Raw genomic sequence first — 21,391 nt, forward strand, 5'->3', positions numbered from 1 at the left:
TAAAGGTGGTGGAGTAGCATTGTATATCAATGATGAGGTAGAATGTAAAGAAATAAGAAGCAATGCAATGGATAAGACAGAGTCCGTCTGAGCAAAAATTACAAGAAAACTAGTAGAGCCTCTCCTACAATAGTGCTTGGGGTGTGCTATAGACCTCCGGGATCTAATTTAGATATGGATAGAGCCCTTTTTAATGTTTTTAATAAAATAAATACTAATGGAAACTGTGTGATCATGGGAGACTAACTTCCCATATATAGACTGGAGGACCAGTGCTAGTAATAATAATAGGGCTCAGATTTTCCTAGATGCGATAGCTGATGGATTCCTTCATCAAGTAGTTGCTGAACCAACAAGAGGGGATGCCATTTTAGATTTAATTGTGGTGAGTAGCAAGGACCTTATAGAAGAAATGGTTGTAGGGGATAATCTTGGTTCAAGTGATCACGAGCTAATTCAGTTCAAATTGAACGGAAGGATTAACAAAAATCTGCAACTAGAGTTTTTGATTTCCAAAGGGCTGACTTTCAAAAATTAAGGAAATTAGTTAAGGAAGTGGTTTGGACTGAAGAATTTATGGATCTAAAGGTAGAGGAGGCCTGGGATTACTTTAAATCAAAGCTGCAGAAGCTATCGGAAGCCTGTATCCCAAGAAAGGGGGAAAAAATTCATAGGCAGGAGTTGTAGACCAAGCTGGATGAGCAAGCATCTTAGAGAGGTGATTAAGAAGAAGCAGAAAGCATACAGGGAGTGGAAGATGGGAGGGATCAGCAAGGAAAGCTACCTTATTAAGGTCAGAACATGTAGGGATAAAGTGAGACAGGCTAAAAGTCGAGCAGAGCTGGACCTTGCAAAGGGAATTAAAACCAATAGTAAAAGGTTCTATAGCCATATAAAGAAGAAGAAGAAAACTAAGAAAGAAAAAGTGGGGCCGCTAAACACTGAGGATGGAGTGGAGGTTAAAGATAATCTAGGCATGGCCCAATATCTAAACAAATACTTTGCCTCAGTCTTTAATAAGGCTAAAGAGGATCTTAGGGATAATGGTAGCATGACAAATGGGAATGAGGATATGGAAGTAGATATTACCATATCTGAGGTAGAAGCGAAACTCAAACAGCTTAATGGGACTAAATCGGGCGGCCCAGATAATCTTCATCCAAGAACATTAAAGGAATTGGCACCTGAAATTGCAAGCCCATTAGCAAGAATTTGTAATGAATCTGTAAACTCAGGAGTTGTACCGAATGATTGGAGAATTGCTAATATAGTTCCTATTTTTAAGAAAGGAAAAAAAAGTGATCCGGGTAACTACAGGCCAGTTAGTTTGACATCTGTAGTATGCAAGGTCCTGGAAAAAATTTTGAAGGAGAAATTAGTCAAGGACATTGAAGTCAATGGTAAATGGGACAAAATACAACATGGTTTTACAAAAGGTAGATCGTGCCAAACCAACCTGATCTCCTTCTTTGAGAAAGTAACAGATTTTTTAGATAAAGGAAACGCAGTGGATCTAATTTACCTAGATTTCAGTAAGGCGTTTGATACCGTGCCACATGGGGAATTATTAGTTAAATTGGAAAAGATGGGGATCAATATGAACATCAAAAGGTGGATAAGGAATTGGTTAAAGGGGAGACTACAACGGGTCCTACTGAAAGGCGAACTGTCAGGCTGGAGGGAGGTTACCAGTGGAGTTCCTCAGGTATCAGTTTTGAGACCAATCTTATTTAATCTTTTTATTACTGACCTTGGCACAAAAAGTGGGAGTGTGCTAATAAAGTTTGCAGATGATACAAAGCTGGGAGGTATTGCCAATTCAGACAAGGATCGGGATATTATGCAGGAGGATCTGGATGACCTTGTAAACTGGAGTAATAGTAATGGGATGAAATTTAATAGTGAGAAATGTAAGGTTATGCATTTAGGGATTAACAACAAGAATTTTAGTTATAAGCTGGGGACGCATCAATTAGAAGTAACGGAAGAGGAGAAGGACCTTGGAGTATTGGTTGATCATAGGATGACTATGAGCTGCCAATGTGATATGTCTGTGAAAAAAGCTAATGCGGTTTTGGGATGCATCAGGAGAGGTATTTCCAGTAGGGATAAGGAGGATTTAGAACCATTATACAAGGCACTGGTGAGACCTCACCTGGAATACCGTGTGCAGTTCTGGTCTCCCATGTTTAAAAAGGATGAATTCAAACTGGAGCAGATACAGAGAAGAGCTACTAGGATGATCCGAGAAATGGAAAACTTGTCTTATGAAAGGAAAGTCAAGGAGCTTGGCTTGTTTAACCTAACTAAAAGAAGGTTGAGGGGAGATATGATTGCTCTCTATAAATATATCAGAGGGATAAATACAGGAGAGGGAGAGAAATTATTTAAACTCAGCACCAATGTGGACATAAGAACAGATGGGTATAAACTGGCCACCAGGAAGTTTAGACTTGAAATTAGACAAAGGTTTCTAACCATCAGAGGAGTGAAGTTTTGGAATAGCCTTCCAAGGGAAGCAGTGGGAGCAAAAGATCTATCTGGCTTTAAGGTTAAACTCGATAAGTTTATGGAGGAGATGGTATGATGGGATAATGGGATTTTGGTAATTAATTGATCTTTAAATATTCAGGGTAAATTGGCCTAATCCCCTGAGATGGGATATTAGATGGATGGGATCCGAGTTCCCCAGGAAAGAATTTTCTGTAGTATTTGGCTGGTGAATCTTTCCCATATGCTCAGGGTTTAGCTGATGGCCATATTTGGGGACGGGAAGGAATTTTTCTCCAGGGCAGATTCATAGAATCATAGAATCATAGAATATCAGGGTTGGAAGGGACCCCAGAAGGTCATCTAGTCCAACCCCCTGCTCAAAGCAGGACCAAGTCCCAGTTAAATCATCCCAGCTAGGGCTTTGTCAAGCCTGACCTTAAAAACCTCTAAGGAAGGAGATTCTACCACCTCCCTAGGTAACGCATTCCAGTGTTTCACCACCCTCTTAGTGAAAAAGTTTTTCCTAATATCCAATCTAAACCTCCCCCATTGCAACTTGAGACCATTACTCCTCGTTCTGTCATCTACTACCATTGAGAACAGTCTAGAGCCATCCTCTTTGAAACCCCCTTTCAGGTAGTTGAAAGCAGCTATCAAATCCCCCCTCATTCTTCTCTTCTGCAGACTAAACAATCCCAGCTCCCTCAGCCTCTCCTCATAAGTCATGTGCTCTAGACCCCTAATCATTTTCGTTGCCCTTCGTTGTACTCTTTCCAATTTATCCACATCCTTCCTGTAGTGTGGGGCCCAAAACTGGACACAGTACTCCAGATGAGGCCTCACCAGTGTCGAATAGAGGGGAACGATCACGTCCCTCGATCTGCTCGCTATGCCCCTACTTATACAACCCAAAATGCCATTGGCCTTCTTGGCAACAAGGGCACACTGCTGACTCATATCCAGCTTCTCGTCCACTGTCACCCCTAGGTCCTTTTCCGCAGAACTGCTGCCGAGCCATTCGGTCCCTAGTCTGTAGCGGTGCATTGGATTCTTCCATCCTAAGTGCAGGACCCTGCATTTATCCTTATTGAACCTCATTAGATTTCTTTTGGCCCAATCCTCCAATTTGTCTAGGTCCTTCTGTATCCTATCCCTCCCCTCCAGCGTATCTACCACTCCTCCCAGTTTAGTATCATCCGCAAATTTGCTGAGAGTGCAATCCACACCATCCTCCAGATCATTTATGAAGATATTGAACAAAACGGGCCCCAGGACCGACCCCTGGGGCACTCCACTTGACACCGGCTGCCAACTAGACATGGAGCCATTGATCACTACCCGTTGAGCCCGACAATCTAGCCAGCTTTCTACCCACCTTATAGTGCATTCATCCAGCCCATACTTCCTTAACTTGCTGACAAGAATGCTGTGGGAGACCGTGTCAAAAGCTTTGCTAAAGTCAAGAAACAATACATCCACTGCTTTCCCTTCATCCACAGAACCAGTAATCTCATCATAAAAGGCGATTAGATTAGTCAGGCATGACCTTCCCTTGGTGAATCCATGCTGACTGTTCCTGATCACTTTCCTCTCCTCTAAGTGCTTCAGGATTGATTCTTTGAGGACCTGCTCCATGATTTTTCCAGGGACTGAGGTGAGGCTGACCGGCCTGTAGTTCCCAGGATCCTCCTTCTTCCCTTTTTTAAAGATGGGCACTACATTAGCCTTTTTCCAGTCATCCGGGACTTCCCCCGTTCGCCACGAGTTTTCAAAGATAATGGCCAAGGGCTCTGCAATCACAGCCGCCAATTCCTTCAGCACTCTCGGATGCAATTCGTCCGGCCCCATGGACTTGTGCACGTCCAGCTTTTCTAAATAGTCCCTAACCACCTCTATCTATCTAGATTGGAGAGGCCCTGGAGGTTTTTCACCTTCCTCTGTAGCACGGGTCACGGGTCACATGAGGGAGGATTCTCTGCTCCTTGAAGTCTTTAAACCACGATTTGAGGACTTCAATAGCTCAGACATAGGTGAGATTTTTCGTAGGAGTGGGTGGGTGAGATTCTGTGCCCTGCGTTGTGCAGAATGGTCCCTTCTGACCTTAGTATCTATGAATCTATGAACCGAGTTGTCTTGAGGAATGACTTTGTGCGGTCTACATAGAAAGCAAGCACCCTCCTGACATCCAGCAAATGCAGCGGCAGTTCACGAGGGCTAGCATGCAGTTTTGGGTAGAAAACTGGCAGAAAAATCTCCTGGCTAACATGGAAGCGGGACACAACTTTGGGATGGAAGGCCGGGTGAGGTCTAAGTTGCACCTTGTCCTTATGAAAAATAGCATACGGAGGCTCAGACATGAGGGACCACAGTTCAGACATGCATCGGGCCGAGGTGATGGCTGCCAAAAAAGCAACCTTCCAAGAAAGGTAGAGTAGCGAACAGAAGGCTAATGGCTTGAAGGGAGGACTCATGAGGCGAGAAAGGACTAGGTTGAGGTCCCAGGCTGGAACATGGGGCTTCCTCGCAGGATGAATCTTCTCCAAACCTTTTAGGAAGCATCCCACGATGGGGTGCGCAAACACCAAGCGCCCGCAAACACCCGGGTGGAATGCCGAGATGATCTCAAGATGGACCTTGAGAGAACCAAATGCCAGGTGCTGGTCCTTCAAGTGCAGGAGATAATCCAGGATACACAGGATTGAAGCCTGGAGCAGGAGCACCTGCCTTTGGGCACACCAGATAGAGAACCTTTTCCATTTTGCTTTGTAAGTGGCCCTGGTAGATGGCTTGCGGCTTTCCAGAAGCACCTGTCTCACCGGGTCTGAGCAGGCGAGCTCTGCCTGGTTCAACCACAGATACTCCAGGCCATGAGATGGAGCGACTGAAGATCCAGGTGAAGGAGACGACTGTGCTTCTGCGAGATGAGGTCTGGAGTGAGAGGTAGACGTACCAGTGACTGGACCGACAGGTCAATGAGGGTGGGGTACCAGCATTGGCAAGGCCAAGCTGGGGCCACCAGTATGACATCCATCTTGTCCCTGCAGACCTTGAGAAGCACCTTGTGGATGAGTGGAAATGGCGGGAAGGCATACAACAGTTGCCCAGACCATGGAATCATGAATGCATCTGCGATCAAGCCTGGGCTGTGCCCCTGGAAGGAGCAGAAAGTTGGATGCTTTCTGTTGGCCCTCATGACAAACAGGTCGATTCGGGAAAACCCCCAGCCACGGAAGATGGAGTGAATGATGTCCGGAAGAATCAGCCACTCATGCGTGAGGAACCATCTGCTCAAGCTGTCCGCCAGTACATTCTGAACCCCCAGCAGGTATAAAGCTTGGAGAAGGATGGAGTGGGCTAGACAGAAGTACCACAGTAGGAGGGCTTCCTGAGAGAGAGGAGACGATTGGGCTCTGCCTTGCCTGTTTATATAAAACATGGCTGTAGTATTGTTCATCAGTACCGCTATGCAGTGGCTCTGCCAGCGGGACAGAAACACTTGGCATGCAAGGCAGATCGCCCTGAATTCCTTGATGTTGATGTGCAAGGCCAGTTCCTCTATCTCCCATAAGCCCTGAGTTGCCAGGCTCCCAAGATGTGCTCCCCAGCCCAGCGCAAATGCGTCCATTACCAGAGTCAAATTGGGCTGGGGAGGGTGGAAAGGAACCCCAGTGCCCCCATGCAGGGGTTCCGCCATCAACGTAGGGAGTCAAGGGTATGAGTCAAGAGTCAAGAGCACCATGTCCACACTGTCGCGGCCCAGGCGGTACGCCTGCAGAGGCCTGAGTCATAACATGGCATGCTGCACCACGTAAGTGCAGGATGCCATGTGGCCCAGCAGCCTGAGACACTTCCTTGCCGTGGTGGTGGGGAAGCTGCAAAGGCTGCTGATTATCTGTGAGAGGGCCAGTTGCCATGCCTCTGGGAGGAATGCGGTTGCTTGATTCACACTGAGCACTGCCCCAATGAACTCTATTCTTTGAATCAGAATAAGGACTGATTTGCTGACATTGAGAATGAGGCCCAAGCGTTTGAAAATGTCACTGGCCATTTGCACCTACAATTCACCTGCTGGCAAGAGCAGCCTCGAAGGAGCCAGTCGTCCAGGTAAGGGTAGACATGCTCGTGGTGGTGGCAAAGAAAGGCTGTCACAACCACCATGCATTTGGTGAAGACGTGAGGAGCTGTGCACAGCCCAAATGGGAGGGCCGTGAACTGATAATGCACCTTGTTCACCACAAAGCAGAGGAACCGTGTGTGAGACGGGGTGACATATGTGGAAATAGGTGTCCTTCATATCGAGGGCGGGGTACCAGTCTCCCGGATTCAGGGAAGGGATGATTGTGCTCAGGGAGACCATGCAAAACTTCAAGCTGACGATGAACTTGTTGAGTTCCCTCAGACCCAAAACGAGCCTTAGGCCTCCCTTTGCTTTGGGGACAAGGAAGTAATGGGAGTAGAAACCCTTGCCTTTGAGCTCCTGGGGAACCTCCTCCACCGCTCCTAGAGCAAGGAGGGTCTGAACCTCCTGGATGAGAAGTTGCTCGTGAGACGGGTCCCTGAAGAGTGATAGGCAAGGGGGATGGGAGGGTGGGAAGGATCAGAAGTGGATAGAATATCCCACCTCTACCGTGCGGAACACCCACCGGTCCGACGTAATAAGGGAACATGCATGGTAGAAGCTGGATAGACAGTTCAGGAAGGGAGGATAACTGGCTCGGTGTGGACTGGTAATCCATCCCCATGCACACCTTCAAAAGGGGCGCTCAGGGCCCAGAGGGGTCTTGGACTGTCCCTGTCCCTGCCCAGGAGGAGGGCGCAATGGCCTACGCCAACTATATCTGTTCCTCCTGCGGGAGAAGTCCTGCCTGGGCCTAGCAGGGAAAGACCACTGCAGGGTGGTCTGCGGTTTGAAGGCTTCCTTTGGGTCACCAGAATATGATGCCAAGGGACTTAATGGTGTTCCAGGAGTCCTTTAGGGTACGCAGTCTGGAGTTAATCTGTTCAGCAAACGGGCCCTGACTGTCGAACTGAAGGTCCTGAATCATTTGCTGAACTTCCGGAGGGAGACCCGAGGATTGGAGCCAGGTGTTGTGTCTCATGGAGGTAACAGACGCCAGAGTACACGCTGCTGAGTCCGCAGCGTCCAGAGAGCCCTGGAGGGAAGTCCAGACTACGACTCTTCCCTCTTTCGTGATGGCTCCTAATTCTGCCCGTGACTCGGATGGGAGAAGCTCTCTGAACTTCTGGACTGCAGATCATGAGTTGTAACTGTACCTGCTCAGGACTGTGAGCTGATTAGCGAGCCAGAGAAAGAGGCCCCCTGTTGAATAAACCTCTCCCCCAAACAAATCAAGGCGTTTACCATCTCTTGATTTGGGTGCGGGCCCCTGTTGACCCTGCCTATCCCATAGTGGGGATATTCGTAGTGGGGACAAAGTACTTTCATTCAGCCCCTTTGGCCCTAGGGGGAATGGAGGCAAGCATTTGCCAAATAGTCTTTGCGTTAGACTGGATGGTCTTTAGCATGGGTAAGGTCACCCGAGAGGGTAATGTCCACCACGGAGTCCTCGTCCTCAACTGCCTCCTCCACCTGGAGGTTCATATTTAGGGCCACCCGTCGGAGGAGCTCCTGCAGGGCCCTGTAATTCATGGGTGGCAGTCCGGATGTGGAGGTACCCGCCACCGCCTTGTCAGGAGATGACAAGTAAGAAGCCACTGGCAGGACTGTTCCGTGACGGCCTCTTGATCCTCCGGGACCGGTTCCTCCAGAACACTGGATGTAGCCTCCACTGAGGGTGGGGTTGGATCTGGGTTCTGTGGTGGGTCGTGAGGCAGGCGGCTGAGGGTTGCCTCTGGGAGGCGAGACCCCAAACGGGATGGTGGGGGAATGCCAGGAGGAGTACCGTGAACCTGGTGGTATGCCCAAGGGGTTCAGAATTGCCACTGGGGCTGCCAGTGGGGCACTGAAGCGTCCTATCTAAGACTTTCTGGCCCTGATCTGGGAGCTTCTGAAGCCTTCAATGCCTGCCCGACCTGAGGGAGGGTGACCTCGAGTGGGATGGCCAAGGGGGAGCGGTGCAAGACTGCACCTTGGAGGCCACCTCCTCCTCGACGGGATGGGTGCCATGAGGAATAGCAAGGATCAGACAGTGACCAGCGGTGCCACTGTGAGGAGGTCAATTGGCACCGTAAAGTGGAGCCTCGCCTTGGTGGGGAGTGGCACCACAATGTAGATCGGCGCCGGAATGCAGAGCGGCATCACGATCGAGGCCGGTGTCGAAGTAGGGACTGGTGCCTGGAGCGGGATCTGGAACAGTGGCATGAACAGGACCGGTGCCACGTTGGGGAGCGGTGCCAAGATGGGGTGTGGTGCCATGACAGAGTGGTACCGCTGTGTAGAGCGGTGCCAGTCCATCGAGCGATGACTGGAAAGTGCAGTCTGAGGTCAATGCGAGTGGTGCCATGAGGTCACAGAGCAGGACCTGGACCTCGAGTGGGACCACAACCTATCAGCCGACGACCACCTCGAGAGGGAGTGGCTCAGAGTGTCGGGGCTGTGAGACCAGTGCTGCAAGTCAGACCTGTGCAGGGCATAAGTGCAGGGCCAGGACTCAGAGTGGCGCGGAGATCCTGGTCGAGGGGCAGGCGGCCCCAACATAGCCAGTTTGCCTCTGGATGGTACTGGGCCTCGAGGTAGTGGGGGTCTTGAGACTGGAGACTTGAGTGCCGTCATTTTGATAAGCCCTCTAGTGGCCTCAAAAGTGTCCAGTATGGAGGGTAACATGACCTCCATCTGCAGCCTTGGGGAGTCCAGGAGCACAGGACTTACTGGGGAGACTAGGGCCCGCGAAGGTTGAGTCCAATTGGAGGGTCTGTCGGCTGTAGGCCCATGTTCCGCCAATGTGCTGTGCTGGAGTTGCGGTGTCCATGACAGGCTGTTGTAGAGGCTTGTCCTTAGCCTCTTTGAGGGCAGCCAGCGAGTGACAGCAGTGCAGAGGGGAATGCTTCTGGGTCCTGGGAGACCGTCGGCCCCTGGGTAGGCGTGCCAAGTCCTTTTTCAGTGCCACAGACAGCACAGCCGAAGGAGTGCTCTGCACCAAGGTACTCGGGGCCGGATCCTGCTGTGGACAGAGGGCAGATGCCATGAGGAGTTGTTTCAAATCAAATGTCTCTTTTCCGGTGCAAGGCTTGAAGGTGTTGCAGATCTTGCACTTGTCCGCCTGATGGGCTTCTCCCAGACACCGGAGACAGGAGTCGTGGAGGTCGCCCGTGAGCGTGGGCCTGGGCTTGGCGCAGGAGCTACAGGGTTTGAAGCCCTGGGACGGCATGCCCCTGAGCCTCACGGGGCACTCTGTGTAGGGGAAATCTCCCCAACCACTAAAGACTACAATTCACAACTAGAAGAGAACAATTAACTAACAATGGGTAACTACATACAAAGATAAGCAGAAGAGCTAGGGATTAGTAGAGCACTTGCGAACAAGAGACCACTGTTCCAACAACCGTAACTGGAGGTAAGAAGGAACTGAAGGGGGGGGGGTCAGGCCAGCAGGGTCGTATATAGAGTGCCATATCAACACCACTCCAAGGGGCTCCACAGCTGGCCCGATGGGTAGCTGCTGGGGAAAAGTTTCCGACAGCTGTGCACACACACACACACCCCTAACTGGAATGGATATGAGCAAGCATTCGAAGAACTAGCAATAGCATGTCTGCATGAGCTGGGAATCTCTCTCTCTCTTTCACACACTCGAGTTCCAGGTGTAGATATAGCCTAAGGTGCTATGTACAACCAGCCTTATCAGGGTACATCTGCCCAGGGAGTGGAAAGCAAAAATAGCAGGCAGTTGTGAGCTGGATTAGAAAAAGAAAAGAGATGAGCCATTTAAGCATATCACCCAGAGACATAAAAGTAGCTTTCCCATGAGTAAAAGCATGTGAATTTGTTTGGGTCTAGAAAACCTAGGGAAGAGGCAGTTGAATCCCCATAACCAGTAGTTTGAACCCTAGTTGCCTGGTGACTGCCTCTGTGGGGGCCCATACAATCTTCTGAGGCACTAGAGCTATTGGGCCTTTGGTTTAAGTGTAGGGTTCCCAGGCATCCGGTTTTCAACCGGAACACCTGGTCAAAAAGGGACCCTGGTGGCTCTGGTCAGCACCGCTGACCGGGCCCTTAAAAGTCTGGTCAGCCGCACAGCAGGGCTAAGGCAAGCTGTTTGCCTGCCCTGGCTCGGCACAGCTCCCGGAAGCAGTGACATGGTTCTCCAGCTGCTAGGCCAGTGGTGGGCTAACTTTTTGGCGCAAAGGCCACATCTAGGTGGGGAAATTGCATGCAGGGCCATGAATGTAGGGCTGGGGCAAGGGGTTGGGGTGTGGGTGGAAGTACAGGGTGTATGAGGGGGCTCAGGGCAAGGGGTTGGGGCAGAAGAGGGGTGTACAGCTCAGGGCAGGGGGTTGGGGTGCAAGAGGGGTGCGAGGTGCAGCAGGGGGCTCAGGGCAGGTGGGGTGCAGTCTCCAGCCCGGCACCTCTTACCTGGAGTGGCTCCAGGGTGGCAGTGGTGCGCACCAGGGCAGGCTCCCTGCCTGCACTAGCTCCGCTCCCAAAAGTGGCCAGCAGCACGTCCCTGCAGCCCCTGGAGGAGGGGGAGCAGAGGGCTCCGCACACTGCCCTCACCTGTGGGTACCTCCCCCGAAGCTCCCATTGGCTGCAGTTCCCCATTCCTGGCCAATGGGAGCTGGGGGCGGTGCCTGCAGGCGAGGGCAGAGCACCGAGCCCTCTTCCCCCCACCCCAGCCCCCCACAGGAGCCGCAGGGACATGGTGTAGGCCGCTTCTGGAAGTGGTGTGGGGCAACCCTATTTAAGTGAGAGGGATTGGTGGCTGAGCATTCTTTATAGGAGTGGCTTTTGGCTTTGGAATTCTGTCCCCTAACTCTTGGCAACTCAGATCCCACATTTATTAACCCCTTTCTTTTCCCCAGGGTCTTCAGTAAGAGAAGGAGGCTTGAAGATTGTGGGTGGTTAGGTGGGGAGTTCTTGCTACTTTATTTATGTTGCGGGGGATGTTGTTTCAGTGTGGATTGTTTTAAGTGGCCAATTCATTTGCATTTTGTGAAACTGTAAAGGTCAGGAATCTCCAGTTTGTCAAGTGCACTTTGTGCTGTGTTAAAGCAGCCATAGTTTGCCTTTGGAGAATTCCCCCTGTCTAGGGGAAGTTTCTGCTAGCATAAAGTTCTGTTCTGGATCCCTTGACCTTGGAGTAAGGATTGGAGAGGGCAAAGGGGACAGAGAAGTGAGAGCAAAGAGTATAGCCGAGGGAGGCTCCACTCTACCCAATTCTCCACTGACACATCAATAGCACCAGCTGAAGCTAATCTTCTGCCTTAATTTACACTGGTCCTGTGTGGCTGAGAATCAAGGAGCTGTAACCAGTGTCCTTAACAGTCCCATCATCTGCTCCCACACCCCGCTTGTTACTGCGCCCGAGCGGAGCTTGGACAATGAAGCCCCAATAAAACCAATGGATAAATTCTTGTATGCTTTACTGCTGAACAGAACAGAAAGAGAAGCACACAATTCAAATGGGAAAATGAGAAGAATGTCACCCGAATGGCAGCCTTCTAGGCCAAAATAAGTAATTGATTTCGCTTCATTGTGATTTGGCCAGTAGATGTGCAAGAGCTGTCCACTGTATTAACTGATCACTATGTGTTCTGCTGGAAATGCTGTTACTGGTTCTAGAAGCAGTTTTCCCGCATGTAAAAGTTCAGTTTGATTAATTACATACAAGCAACATTTTCACATTCCACTCAATAATTAAACCCTGTAATGTATTGATTTTTTTTCTTGCCCTTTGCTTTCTCTGATCCTTTGTTACACAACAAACATAATTAACATCCCTTCCTAGGTTCAGATTCCATTTTACATATGCACCATTGCACCCGAACCAAGTAACCCCTGTTAACCCCACAGTCTACAGCTACACCTGCTTCTGTTACAATTCATACTGCCATTATTCAATTCACTAGCTACTACTGTTCACCAGACTCCGTAGAAAACTTGAGGCAAAATTCAGCAGCAAGACACCTGGAGGTGTACATTTTGCTGTGGGTAATGTGATAGACCCAGGCCAGTTGTGTATAGCAGAGTAGTCCTGTTGGGATCCAGGAAGTGGACCCCAGAGTCGCAGAAAACCCTGTCGGCCAACCTCCTCTCCCTGGTTTTGTAGATAGCCATTTTGGCCAGGGCTAGGAGGAGATTGACAAGGAGGTCCTGCGACTTTGCGGGCCACAGATAGGGAGTGCATAGATGAACAGGTGAGGGGAAAAGTGCAACCAAAAACATAATAATATATCCAAGAGGAGCCGGAATAGGGGCTGCAATCTGGCGCACTCCAGGTACACATGCACCAGGGTCTCCCTCATGCCACAAAAGGGGCAGGTTACTGGGAGGGGAGTGAACCGCGCCAAGTACACACCCGGGCTCACAGCTCCATGAAGGATCCACCAACTGACATCCCCAGTGAGCCTCGGGACCAGGGTGGAATATAGGCTGGCCCACCGGGGCTCCTCCAGAGGTGGCAAGAGGTCTCGCCACTTCGTGTCATGGGCAGGATGTTAGAGTGAGGACAAAAAGAGTAAAAAGAAAAGGAGTACCCGTGGCACCTTAGAGACTAAAATTTATTAGAGCATAAGCTTTCGTGAGCTACAGCTCACTTCATCGGATGTGGCGCACTAGCGTGTACAGATGTTTTCTTGGCGCGGTCCGGAACTGAATCAGCTGCAAATCATGCAGCTAGCTTACAGTAAAGGGGTGGGATAGCCTGGCAGGTCCACAGGGCAAGGGTCCAATGAAAAGGTCTGGAGGGCCTGGGGTGGAGGGTGTGCGGGGCGTGCTCTCTCGGTCAAGAAAGACCCGAGCAGTGGGTGGTAAAGTGTCCCTCACCTCCTGAAGTACACACCAGGGAGTACAAGGCCTGGAGAGCCCCATGCGCCAAGCAAGAGTCAGGGGATCCAGCTGGTCTCCCTGGTCATAGTCCAGGAGGTCTCCAACTCTGGTGACTTCTGCCAGGACCAACCTCTGCCATACTGAGGGAAACTCGGTCACTTGTACACAGAGCTGGGGGTTGTGTAGCAGGAGCTTCACGAGGAGATCTACCCCCTTGGTGGCCACCATGGACCTGATCACCGAGAGCAGTTTCCAGGTCCGGAGGAGGTCCTGGTAGAAGACCATCAGCCTGGAGATGTTTCATGGAAGACCTCTCGGATGGAGATAAAGGAGCTGCCGGTCTTATTAGAGCCCTCAGAAGCGGTGCAGGAAGGCATGCACCAGTATGCTCCACGCCAGACTATCTGCATCATAAAAGAGCCTCTGCAGGGCCTGGGATGGAAGATGTGGACTGGAGTGCCCAGACACTTCAGGCCCTGTCCTCCCTCCTCCAGGGGCAGGTGGAGGACCCCTGCAGAGACCCAGTGCAGTCCTGGCCAGAAGAACTCAAGAACCGACGTCCGGAGGTTGGCCAGGAAATCTGGGGTCGGGACCAGCATGTTAAGCCAGTGCCAGAGCATGGACAGGACTAGCTGATGGAGCACCAGCACCCTCCCTCAGAGGGAGAGGCACCGGAGTAGTCCTGTCCATCTCCGGAGCTGCTCTACCACCCTGCCCTCTAAACCTTGCCAGTTCTCTGGCGGAGACGGATGAGTGGCAGAAAGATAAATGCCAAGCTAGAGCAGCAAACCCACGCTCCACCAGATGGCCTGAAATGTGGGAGGAAAGGAGCTCGCCCACCACCCGATCCCAACCACCAGGCCAAAGCTCTTAACCCAGTTGACCCAGGTGGAGGAGGCCGCCGAGTAGACGGCCTGGTAAGCCTCAACCTGCACCACCAGCATATGCCGACAGGACCAGCTGCAGCTCTGGCTCCCTCAGCACCAAACCAGTCAGCCTCCATCGGAGGAGACAGAGGAAGAGCTCAATCACCAGAGCATACAGCTGGCCCGAGAGGGGGCACCCCTGCCGTACTCCCTGCCTGAAGTTGACAGGCTCGATCAGGGTCCAGTTGAGCCCGACCAGACGCTCCGAGGAGGTGTACAGCACCTGGAGAAAACCCACAAACCAGGGTCCAAAACCGAATGCTCACAGAGTGCCCAGGAGATACCCGTGGTCCACCCTGTCGAACGCCTTCTCCTGATCCAGAGACAGAAGGGCAAACAGAACATCCCCACACCCGAGTGCCAAGAGATCCCGGACCAAATACAGATCATCAAACATGTTACGGCCCGGGACGGTGTAGGTCTGGTTGGGGTTGACCACGTCTGCCAGCACGGACCCCAGTCGCAGCGAGATGGCCTTGGCTACGACTTTGTACAGCAGAGTAGTAGAAGGCAGATATACTGGCCACTGGATAAGCAGTTTTCTGTTCCCTGACTGACCAGACCGGGGGCTGCTCCAGGCTAGGGTGAACACATGACTCCAATTAGCCTGCAAAGAGTCAATTGAGGCTGTTATGCTAATGAGAACACCCGACTCCAATTAATCTGCAAAGAGGCAGATGAGGTTGTTAAGCTAATGTGAACACCTGACTCTAATTAAGGATCCTCTGATACTGTAAAAGAATTCCAAAGCCAAAAGCCACTCCTATAAAGAATGCCTAGCCACCAATTCCTCTCACTTAAAAGAGCTCACTCCAGTCAGGCTGGGAGAAGGAAAAATGAGCCAGAGGAAAGGAAGTGCAGCTGAAGGGCTAGGTAATGGAACATTCTCAAGCCACTGGAAAGGAAGCGCTAAGGTAAGGGTGAAGAAGGTGTTAGAGAGAAGCAGGAGAGCTGTGGGGAAGTGGCCCAGGGAAGTGTAGCAGCTCTGGCGATGAAAGGTTGGCTGCCAACAGCTGCTGCCATTAGGGTCCCTGGGCTGGAACCCAGAGTAGAGGGCGGGCCCAGGTTCCCCCCACCTACCACTATAGAAACACCTCCTGGGAGGGGAAGACAGGCCCCTGTCAGGACAGGAGGCTAAATTGTTCAGAAATAAGCCCATAGGGACAACAGAGACTGTGGGAGTTCTCTCACCAACCTCCTTGCTGGCTTATGATGAAAAGGCCTCAGTATACTGTAACCCTGGCCCTAGAGAGAGAAGGGCTATGTGGAGGATTGCAGTGAGCCTCTGAGGCTAGCATAAACTGCCTGGAAGTGTGGGAACCACGGGGACAAGGTTGGAGCTCTGCCACAGTAAGTAGATTACAACATGGATGATGTTGGGTAAATCAGTGTAACTCATCAATGAGTGTTTGAACAGAACCTGGCACAATGGGGTCCTGGTCCACAACTGGTGCCTTTATGCACCACGATAATACAAATAAAACAATAATAATAGTTCAGTAGGGATCTGAAATAAGTGTAATTTACCCAGAAAGGGGGATAGCAGGAAAAAGTAGCTAACAGAAGGATGTAAAACAAATCCTGCTTTTCTCTTAGTCTATGTTCATCGGGCTGACTTCTATACTGACACATGGTGTATAAAATGATTGGCCCAGATCACCTTTCCTCTGAAGATCAGAGGCATTTTTTCAGGGCCTCTTCCTCTGGGACCCCCTGCAAAGCAGCAGATCTATGTTAAAGAGTCTCCTAGGATGGATAGAATGGGGTTATGTGTCTTATTGATGCTGAGGCATGGCAGGGGACAATGGGGGCAATTCATAGCTGTTGTAATAGACCCTTGGGGTCTTAGGAGGCTGGGAGTCAATTTAGAACTACCCCCTCCCCCCAGACATTCTCCTGGGCTGTGCAAGCACAACTTTCAAGTTGAAGGCCTTAGCATTTACTGAACCACCCTGCGAAAAGAAGCCTGACTTCTCCCCTACCTCCAGTTTGCACACCTGGCAGGCAATGATGGATTAAGACTAAAATCTGCAAGAGGGCAGGTAGAACAGCTGCTTGGGAATGATCAGAGATTAGCAATTCCAATGGCCAAAGGCAGAAACTGCTCCAGAGAAATAAAACTCCTGCAGCCAGGTAATTGAAGTTCCCTGTAGCTACTCCGGTGGGTGGGGCAAGCTTGCCCCTGTGAAGCTCTCAAAATGATTTACAAATGTTAATTCATAAAGATTCAAAGCACCCAAGTGTGCCAGGCCTCTGCACTAACCACTGCACGACACGGCTTCCCATAACTAACATTATAGCTGCTCAATGGTATGAATGATTAGCCAATCCATCCATTCACAGGCAGCATAACGTTTTGCTATGAATCCATCCTTTGCATTGCAACAGATGAATACTGCAGCATGATATAATGGGCTAAACTCACAGCTTGTGTAAACAAGTGCAAACTTCCTCCCATGGAAGTCTCTGGGCCAAACTGAGACATGATCTATCTATTGCCTTAAGGTAGTGTGACATAGGGTCCAAGTTGGCCAGATAATGGTGAAGTAGTGTAACTTGCACTGATTGGGCATTCAGTGGACATGTAAAAGTAGGGTATCATATATGATGAGGACAAAATAAGATGTAGGCTGTACATCATGCTAACAAATATTGTCTCACTGTTCATTTGTACTTCGCATCTGTCTGTATCAAGCTGTTGTTTCTTGTTTTATGCTTAGATTGTAAGCTCCATGAAGCACTGACAATCTTTTTGTTCTGAGTTCATACAGCACCTAGCAAAACAGGGTCCCGGTCCATGAGTAGGGTGGTTCAGTCCTATAGTAATAGGAATAATAGATTATAACCAACAACTACTAGCAGGAAGGCAAAAGACAAACATATATGAAATCAGAATAAAAATATAGGTAACTGAAAATAAGTATAGGTTTCAGAGTAGCAGCCGTGTTAGTCTGTATTCACAAAAAGAAAAGGAATACTTGTGGCACCTTAGAGACTAACAAATTTATTTTGTATACCACATCTTCCAATTATTATATTAGAGGATGCTGTTTTTGCAGCATCAAAGACCTTGGGTTAGATTCTGATCTCAGTTAAATTAGTGCCAATCTGAAGTAGCTCCACTGAAATGAATGGAGATATTCTGCATTTACATTAGTACAACTCAACTGAGATGAGCATCTGGTCCTTGGGCCAGATCCTCAGATGGTATAGATCAGCATATCTCCATTGACTTCAGTGGAGTGACACCAATTTACCAGCTGATGATCTAGCCCTTTATCTTCCCCTCAGTTTAAAGTTTTTTACTGATCAAATTACAGGAAAACTTAAAGTCCCAACTGGGCTTAAATCAACATCAAGCTGGATTTATTACACAGACATATAGCCCAGAAAATCATGACACCCTTAATGATTTTGTCCAGCTTCTTGAATAGAATGAAAAGGTTAACTCTAAGTAGTAAGAACACATGTGCGCCTTAGAAACACTTCACCAGGAACCTTTCAAAAGACTTATGGAACAGTGAATAAATGCTGTGTTGTGCATTTATTGGCTTTCTGCTAAGATTAGACCAGATGGCTCATCTCTCAAACCCTCACTAATTGGATCCTATAAATATTCCAGTGTCACACAGATAAATGTATTTTTAAAATTGTAAATATTAATGATAGTTATGATTGTGAATGAGTTTGAAACACTTAGCATGCAGCCTATTTCCTCTGAATCAGCCAACAATCTACATAATGCAATTCTTCCTCCAGACCACTGTTTCCTCTAAGCTGTGCGCATGTGTGCACGCACACAGATCCTAAATCCCGCGCACATGGTGAAACACCACGCACACAAAAATTTGCACAGAAGAAATTTTTTGCGCACACAGCCTGTCAAAAATTAGAGGGAACATTGCTCCAGACTAGTAAAAATATTTACTATCCACAAAATCAAGAATTTAATATTTTCTGCTCAGTATGCTATAGTTGAAAAATTAGAGTACTGAAATTCCTACATTATCAAAATAATTCTCAATACAATTATTTTATTATGCAAATGTAGTAAAAAGAAATTAACTTTCAGATGTCCATTTAAAAATGGTTTAATTTTTTTAAATGACCATTTTAATCCAGTAAGTATTTTCTTAAAAAGACAACCCAATACTGACAATAGTCATTTGTTTCCATTGAAGGTTTAAAGATTGGTGGATAAGGTCTAGAGTTCTCATTTCTGCAGATAACTTTTTATTCAGAAAAGGGGAAAGACACAAACACAATACAAATACAGGTACAGATCCTGTGTTGTGTCCATCTGAAATGCTTGACACAGCTGCCAGGAGCTGGGGAAGGAGATGTGTAAAGGTGGCTTAATGCCACCTTTACATTTCACCAACCCCAGTTTTACAGCTTTTTGGCTGCTGGGCCAGATACCCGTGTAAAGTGGAGCAACCTCAGGACTGCTCTTTGTCTTGCTGCCTACATTCCCAAGGAATCATTGTGGCAATTGGGAATTGTCAAGGTGTACGGATGCTCCAGTCACCTCTGTACAACAATGTGTAGGACTGGGGGTTATGCATGAGCTGTTATGGAAGCCCTAGGTCACCAAAGGATTCCCCTGTGCGGGCAAAGTCCTTGACTGACCAATTAAAATTACTTAAAGGCTGCAGTTACTGCATTTATGAGAGCAAAGAGACTAAGTGTGGTTAACCACTGCTGTATGCACCTTGTATGTTCTACACCTGTGGAAGGGCTACCCATTATCTGAGAACTCAAGGTTCAAGTAGCTGTGCCTTTTATGGAAATAATGTATTTGTTTTATTCCTGAACTACTCTCTGCCCTTAGAAATGTAACATTCAATTTGCTTTGAAATTTTCCTTCTGTGGCAGCTCCTTATATCATAGCTGTCTCCCAAACAAGCTTCCCTCTTCTCACCCAACCCAACTGGTAGCCGTCTCTCAGTTGCTTTCTCTAGTGCATATATAATTCTTTTTCAGTACTGGGGCTGCCTCTGCTGAGCAGCCTTGATACAGTCATTTTATATCCTTTGTAATTTAAAATATGCTATAAATACTTCCAGTATCCACAAATCTTTACTCTAAACCTTCCATTACAAAAAAATGAGGACATTCAAGGGCACGGATGAGAGTTTTCAGGCTCAACCCTGGCATGCTTTCTTAGGGGGTTAATTAGAATGTGAAAAATGCCAGTTCTTTCAAGACAGTGAATTACTTCTAATCCTTGAGGAGAATCTTAAATATTTGATTGATGGGATAAAAACTTGTGCAGCAACAGCATTGGTTTACTTTTGGGAAATATTAGATACTGCAGAGAATGAAGCAATGGATGAATTTGACTGGAATTCTCTTTGGCTTCCATTTAACTACAAATCCCTTAGTTCTCATTTTAACCTCTCTGCAAATGCTAAGAAATGGAAAAATTGAGGAGAGCTTCTGAAAAAAAATATGACAGGTTTCAGAGCAGCAGCCGTGTTAGTCTGTATTTGCAAAAAGAAAAGGAGTACTTGTGGCACCTTAGAGACTAACAAATTTATTTGAGCATAAGCTTTCGTGAGCTACAGCTCACGTCATCGGATGCATTCAGTGGATAACACAGGGGGAGATTTATATACACACACAGAGAACATGAAACAATGAGTTTTATCATACACACTGTAAGGAGAGTGATCACTTAAGATGAGCTCTTACCAGTGGGCGGGGGGGAGGGAAGGAAGGGAGGAAAAAAACCTTTAGTGGTGATAATCAAGGTAGGCCATTTCCAGCAGTTGACAAGAATGTCTGAGGAACAGTGGGAGCTGGAGGCGGGGGGAATAACATGGGGAAATAGTTTTAATTTGTGTAATGACCCATCCACTCCCAGTCTCTATTCAAGCCTAAGTTAATTGTATCCAGTTTGCAAATTAATTCCAATTCAGCAGTCTCTCATTGGAGTCTGTTTTTGAAGTTTTTTTGTTGAAGAATAGCCACTCTTAGGTCTGTAATCGAGTGACCAGACAGATTAAAGTGTTCTCCGACTGGTTTTTGAATGTTATAATTCTTGACGTCTGATTTATGTCCATTTATTCTTTTACATAGAGACTGTCCAGTTTGACCAATGTACATGGCAGAGGGGCATTGCTGGCACATGATGGCATATATCACATTGGTAGATGCGCAGGTGAATGAGCCTCCGATAGCGTAACTGATGTGATTAGGCCCTATGACGGTGTCCCCTGAATAGATATGTGTTCAGAGTTGGCAATGGGTTTTGTTGCAAGAATAGGTTCCTGGGTTAGTAGTTCTGTTGTGTGGAGTGTGGTTGCTGGTGAGTATTTGCTTCATGTTGGGGGGCTGTCTGTAAGCAAAGACTGGCCTGTGTCCCAAGATCTGTGAGAACGATGGGTCATCCCATCATGTGCCAGCAATGCCCCTCTGCCATGTACATTGGTCAAACTGGACAGTCTCTACATAAAAGAATAAATGGACACAAATCAGACATCAAGAATTATAACATTCAAAAGCCAGTCGGAGAACACTTCAATCTCTCTGGTCACTCGATTACAGACCTAAGAGTGGCTATTCTTCAACAAAAAATCTTCAGAAACAGACTCCAATGAGAGACTGCTGAATTGGAATTAATTTGCAAACTGGATACAATTAATTTAGGCTTGAATAGAGACTGGGAGTGGATGGGTCATTACACAAAGTGAAGCTATTTCCCCATGTTATTCCCCCCGCCTCCACCTCCCATTGTTCCTCAGACATTCTTGTCAACTGCTGGAAATGGCCCACCTTGATTATCACCACTAAAGGTCCCCCCCCCCCCCACCGGTAATAGCTCATCTTCAGTGATCACTTTCCTTACAGTGTGTATGATAAAACCCATGGTTTCATGTTCTCTGTGTGTGTGTGTGTGTATATATTAATCTCCCCCCTGTATTTTCCACTGAATACATCCAATGAAGTGAGCTGTAGCTCACAAAAGCTTATGCTCAAATAAATTTGTTAGTCTCTAAGGTGCCACAAGTACTCCTTTTCTTTT

General features: G+C 48.2%; 1 protein-coding gene across 1 annotated transcript in view; it reads left to right on the forward strand.

The window, feature by feature from the left end:
- Window positions 1-15,174: 15,174 nt before the first annotated feature.
- Window positions 15,175-21,391, forward strand: part of SLC19A3 (solute carrier family 19 member 3) — a 35,274-nt gene continuing 29,057 nt past the window's right edge. The window contains exon 1 of the mRNA XM_043492556.1: window positions 15,175-15,278. The gene's annotated coding sequence lies outside the window, so the exon portion shown is untranslated. The remainder of the gene's footprint in view (window positions 15,279-21,391) is intronic.

This window comes from Dermochelys coriacea, chromosome 9, assembly GCF_009764565.3.
Source record: "Dermochelys coriacea isolate rDerCor1 chromosome 9, rDerCor1.pri.v4, whole genome shotgun sequence".
In the NCBI taxonomy this organism is placed as follows: domain Eukaryota; kingdom Metazoa; phylum Chordata; order Testudines; family Dermochelyidae; genus Dermochelys; species Dermochelys coriacea.